The sequence below is a fragment of the Carlito syrichta genome, unplaced genomic scaffold (assembly GCF_000164805.1).
Source record: "Carlito syrichta isolate Samal-C Ts95f unplaced genomic scaffold, Tarsius_syrichta-2.0.1 Scaffold312894, whole genome shotgun sequence".
Taxonomy (NCBI): Eukaryota; Metazoa; Chordata; class Mammalia; order Primates; family Tarsiidae; genus Carlito; species Carlito syrichta.
Window position 1 is genome coordinate 62,965 of NW_007256990.1, and position 6,494 is coordinate 69,458.

The following is a 6,494-nucleotide window of genomic DNA, read 5'->3' on the forward strand; positions in this document are numbered from 1 at the left end:
TTATCACTTCACGTCTTCATAAGAAGAAGAGGGGTGCATACAGTACAGTAAGATATTTTGAGAGAAAGAATGAGAGGTCACACTTCACATTACTTGTATTACAGTATATTATTGTAATTGTTATATCATATTACAGGTTCCTATCGCTCATCTCTAATGGTGCTTAATTTATGAATTAAAACGTATCATAGGTAGGCATGTACAAGAAAAAATTACAGAACGCATAAGGTTCATTGTTCATGTAGCTGTCAGAGATGAAGCGGGCACCCCGCGGCCGTGTCGGGACACGACGGGGTGGAAATACCGCATGGAGTGGTAGCTTGGGGGCGGGGAAGGGTTCATGGGCGGGAGGGGAAGAGGGGGCGAGGGGGCTCGAGAGGCGGCAGGGCAGGGTCCGGGGCGGCGTAGACGGTCCCCTCCCGCCTCTCCTCAGAGGCCGTTTCCCTCCCGACCCGCACTCACCCGCCCGGGTCTCGATCAGGGCCAGGGCCCCCGAGAGCAGCAGGAGGTCTCGGAGCGCCATGACCGGCATCTTCGAGTCAAGGGAGACTCTGGGTTCCGGTGTGTCGGTGAGGACTTTATAGCCGGGAACGCCGGCGACGCTGATTGGCTTCGCTACAAACCCGACTCCCAGGGAGAAGGGAGAAGTGGGGCTGTGTCACTAGGATCCACGAGGAAGGACCCAACACCGGTTGGCAGAGAAGTGAAACTCGGTGGATGGGGTATCCCCAACGCTGGGCCTCCAGCCCAGACTCTGCCCTTGGGGCCTGAGGCGCTGAGAGCCTCTCCTGGGAACCTGGGACTTGGTCCTGACCCCTCTCCTCCTGCGCCAAGCGCTCTTAGTCACACTGTCTCCCAGAGTCCTGGCCCAGAAAAAAATCTGTCTGTGGAAACCAGGAAGAGAAGCTGGGCCCAGCCCCTTTGCCTTTACTTGTCGTCCTGGGATCCTTCCCCCTGAACTGACTCCTTTCTCCCACTCATCCTCTCCCCCTGGACTCTCCTAGAATAAAACTCACCGCAGGGAACCTGATGCCAGAGTGAGCTGCCCTGGGAATGCAGGTGTAAGGACAGGGTTTTCTCTTTAAACGTGGAGTTGTGTCTGAAAGCACCAGAGAAAGAATCTCCTCAAGACCGGTTTCTTGTTTGTTAATTAACTACAGACAAAATCTTGGTAACCCCTGAGTGATCAGGAATCTTGTCTGTAAGAGAAGTGACTTTGGCCCCTTCATAGGTAAATGTGTCTAAACAGCATTGCAATCACACTCACAAAGTTCCCAAGTTTAGAGGTGTGTGGGTATTTTATGGGGGCACTTGGTATTTTTTGAACCCGATTCACATACGGACACTTGTTTCTAGGCAGTCCCACAACTGCATTAATTAACAAATGCAAAGATCATCTGGCTAGGCTCTGTAGATAGATGCATGCAAACTTTATAAAACACTGTTTATATATTGATTTTAAAAAAAACCCACTATGTTTAAATCTGAGAATTCTACTGCTTTAGAATCCTTCCCTCTGCTCCTTTTCCTCACCTCCTGCTTCTCCAGCTCCTCTATCTTTCCCTCCCATCCCTCAGGTCCTCTTCTTCTCTAAGTCCCCATAACTCTTCACTACTGAATTATGACATTAGTGCTGTCCCCTCACCTGCTACCCGAATATTCTCCCCACAGTGGTCAGCAGCCCTGCTATCATGAATCATGTCATGTCATTTTTGACTTAAAACGCTCCAGTGGCTCCATGTCACTCTTCTGAAACCTCTAGAATGTGAGGCATATGAGCACAAAACCGCTGTCCTTACACCTGCATTCCCAGGGCAGCTCACTCTGGCATCAGGTTCCCTGCGGTGAGTTTTATTCTAGGAGAGTCCAGGGGGAGAGAATGAGTGGGAGAAAGGAGTTAGGGCTGTTTTGGTCTAAGTCGAATCTGCAGCATATAAAGTCATGCCTGGTACCTAATAGGCATTAGATTAATTTTTGTTCAATGAAGAAATGAAATATTGTATTAAAATGTAATTGCATCACATAAAATTATAAATGAAAAAGCACTAAAAATGTTAGGAAACTGTGTGTATCAGTTCATAAATTCATTTCAGTGAAGAAAATTTGTGATTATCTATATTGAGCCTGTGTATTGATTTTCTATTACTGTATAAGATATTACTATAAACTTGATGGCTTTAAATTATACCCATTTATAAGTTTATATTTTCTTCATTAATTCTTTTTTAAAATGTTGTTTTAAAGATGTGGGGTACAATTCAGATTAGGTATACAAATGGTCATTGTACAGGTAAAGTTTGGGCTTCCCTTTGGTCCCTACTTTGCCTGACTTGAGATCTGGTACCCTTATTGATGAAGTGTGTTCTCCCCTCCATCCCCCCTTCCTCCCCTGGCACTTTTCCCCTACTGCCAATCCCTTTCTTATTGTATTATGATAATTGCTCAGGGTCTGTTTATGAGTGAGAACATGTGATGCTCAGTTCTTTGTTTCTGTGATAGATCACTGAGTATTATAGTCTCTAAGGGCATCCAAGTTGCTGTGAAGTTCATAATTTTGTCCTTATTTATGGCTGTGTAATATTCCATCATGTATATGTACCACATTTTAAAAAATCCAGTCCACTTTCGATGAGCAACACAGCTGGTTCCATGTTTTTGCTTTTGTGAATAATGCTGCAATAAACATGCATGTGCAGGTATTTTTTTCATAGAGTGATTTGAGTTCCTCTAAGTATAGTCCCAGAAGGGGGATTACTGGGTCTTATGGAAGATCAATTTTTAGGTCTTTTAGGAATCACCAAATTGTTTTCCACAGAGGTTGTACTAGTTTACACACCCACCAACAGTGTAGAAATGTTCCCTTTTCCCCATATCCTCTCCAACATTTGTTGTTTTTTGAGTTATTGATGATAGCCATTCTGACTAGAGTTAGATGGAATATCAGTGTGGTTTTAATCTTCATTTCTTTGATGATTATTGAGGCTGAGCATTTTTCATTTCTCTTTTGGCTGCTTGTTTTTAGCTCATTTTTAAGACACTTCTTTTAAGTGTCTATTCATATCTTTTGCCCACTTTTTAATAAGGCTGTCTGTATTTTTCTTTTCAGCATGTGTGAGTTCCTTGTAGAACCTAGATGTTAGGCCTTTGTCAGATACACAGCTGGCAAATATTTTTTCCCAGTCTATGGGCTAACTCCCCACTCTCGTGATTTTTTTTTTTCCTTTGCAGAAGGTTTTCAGTTTGATGAGTGTTGGGAGCCAACATCTACGGCTATACAGTTGAGGCCTATGAAGGCCCATGTTGGAGATCTGCTTTTGACATAAAAGCATCAGTGACACCTGTAGTACTGATATATGAATAGTGACCAGTTTGTATATGTGAAATAAAAGCTTATATTATTTGAAAGTAAACCTTTTAACCAGTTAGGCTAAAATTTTAGGTAAAGCCTTACAGCAGAAAAACATTCTGTGCTTTAAGTTTTCATTTTTCTCCGACTCTCTGAGCCATTCTTAAGTCTCTGTTTCTCAGTAGTAACCATACAGCCTTTGTTTCTGTAAGCAGAAATTGCTTTAATAGTTTTGTTTTCCTGCCTCTAGCCAGGCAGAACGTTCTTAGTTTCATTATGTGCCAAAACTCTTAGTCTGCCTCTGCCCCCTGGCCATCGTCATGGCAACTGTGCCTTTTCTTGTCCAAAGGTGTGACAACCACTATTTGATTTATTCACTTAGACCAGAAATTTTATAAGGAAGTTTAGAAATATATATACATAGTTCAGTTATCCATATATAACATTATGTGAACTTGTGCTTGCTACTTCACCTCCTTCTGCTTGAAATTTGCCCTCTAATATGCCTGTGTATGGTAGTGATAAAACCCAGTCACAGGCCTGTTGGAGAGTGATTCCTTAGTATTTTCACTTATTATTGGATATACTTTTGCACTTTGGATTTCTGCTTTGAGGCGTCGACTTCAGTGTCCGGCAGACTTCAGTGGTAAAGTACACATTGGGTTTGTCAAACACTGTGGTTAGCGTTCTCTGCTTCTCACTATTTAGCATTTCATAAAGGGCTCTGGCACCAGTGTCCCTGACAAATATTTTTTACTGCTGGACATTAAAATAAATAGTATAGATTTTGAGTGTTTTGTTAAATCATGGAAAATTAATAGGAAATTTTACATTAGGTAAAAATAAGAATAGCTTATAATATACAGATTAATCATTAAATATTATAGAAAACAGTTAGCAAAACTATTACTGAAATCATACACTCCTTATCTTGATGTAAGCTTTGTGAAGCACGATATGCATCATGGAATTTTGATTGTTAATTGTTACCTTAAACAAAAATCTTTTGTGAAGTACGTTATGCATCATGAGACCTGTAAGCCCCCAGCAGGTATTTGTCATACTGCTGGAGGTTATAGAAAATGGTATATAAGCTGGAAAAAGTTTGAATAAAATTGGACTCAGTCCTGATCAGACTGATCCCAGAAGAACTGCCTCTGAGTGGTTTCTTCTCGCCATCTTGATTCTCCAGTGCGGGTCCAACCCCCCTCATAGGTCGGAGCTGGACTCCGGCTGATGAGGTCCCACTTGTCTATCTTATCTGTTGTGGCACAGGCATTTGGGATTTTGATCAGGAATTGATTGCCTATTCCAATTTCCATAAAGATGTCTCCTGCATTTTCTAAGGTTCTTATATTTTGAAGTTTTACAATTAGACCTTTGATGCATTTAGAGTTGATTTTTGTGTATGATGATAGGTAGGGGTCTTTTTTTAATCTTCTGCATGTGGTCAGCCAGTTTTCCCAGCACTATTTACTGAGTAGGATCTTCTCTCCCTGGAGGCATTGTTGAAGATGAGTTGATTGAGAGAATGAGATTTTGCTTCCTTGATCGCTATCCTATTCCACCTCTGTATGCCTGTTCTTGTACCAATACCAGGCTGTTTTGATTACTGTAGCTTTATAATAAAGTCTGGAAGTGTGATACTTCCTGCTTTGTTTCTTTTGCTGATGAATGTTTTGGCTATTTTTGGTCAATTTTGTTTTCATATAAATTTCTGCATTGTTGTTTTCAAGTCTGAGGAGAATGATGTTGGTAATTGAATGGGTATTCTGTTAAATCTGTAGATTGCCTTGGGTAGGATGGACATCTTAACAATGTTGATTCTTCCAATCCATGAGCATGGAATATTTCTTCATCTATTTCTGTGTCATCTTTGATTTCTTTGAGCAGTGTATTGTAGTTTTTGTTGTAAAGGTCTTTCACTTCTGTGGTTAGGAAGATGTCAAGGAATTTCTTTGTTGTTGTTGTTGTTGTTGTTGCAATTGTAAATGGGATTGTGCTTTTTATTTGGTTCTCTGCCTGCTTGTTTTTGGTGTATAATAATATGACTGTCTTTTACATGTTAATTTTGTATGCTGAGACTTTGCCAAAGTTCTTTATCAGTGTAAGGAGGTTTTTGATAGATTTTCTTGGATTTTCAAGGTATAGGATCATATCATCAGCAAAGAGGGATGACTTGACTTCCTCTATTCTTATTTGGATACCCCTGATTTCCTTCTTTTGTCTATATGTTTATATTTTCTTAGTCAGAAATCCAGGCATGATGTGGCTAGATTCTCTGATCAGGGTTTTATAAGTCTGTGTCCTCATCTTGATATTGGGTTCCTCCACACGCTTATTTAGAGCCTGTGGGAAGAATTGATTTTCTGGCTTTTGTAGGACTGAGGTCTCTATTTCCTTGTCAGCTGTCAGGGTGGAGAAAGTGGAGGACTATCCCCAATTTCTAGTGCCACCATCATTTTTTGCCACATGGTTCCTCTCTCATTTTCAAAGTTCACACTTGAAGAAATCCCACACACTGAATCCCTCTCTCTGTGCTTAGGAAGAACCTAGTCTTTTTAAGGTCTTACCTGATTAGGACAGTGTAATCTAGGTTAATTTACTATCTTATAGTCTACTGATTTGAGATTTTAATTACATCTACTAAATCACTTCACAGCAGCACCTACCATAGCATTATTGAATAATTGGGAAGATGAATACCCAGGGGTTGGTTACTGGGAGGGTATATCATAGGAACAACCTAGCATGACCTGGATTTTCCTTTCATGCTTAATTGCATCACAGTTGGAAATTGAAATTCAAATATATAGATTGTTGTGAATGATAATAAAATATATCCTGTTTAGCCATGGAAATTCTTCTTAAATTGTAAAGTAGAATGACATGTTTAATGTCTTAACATTAATTTAGAGCATGTGGAAGTCAAAGTGCAATGAACCATTCTCTTTCTGGAAGTTATATTAGTTATTTACTGCTGCATGAAAAATTCCCTGAAACTTAGCAGCTAAAAACAACAAATATGTGTTATTTGTCACAGTTTTTGATGGTCAGGAGATTTCCCTGAGTGCTTCTGGCTTAGGGCCCCTCACAACATGCTGCATCATCTGAGAGCTCAACTGGGGTTGGGGACTCACATTACACC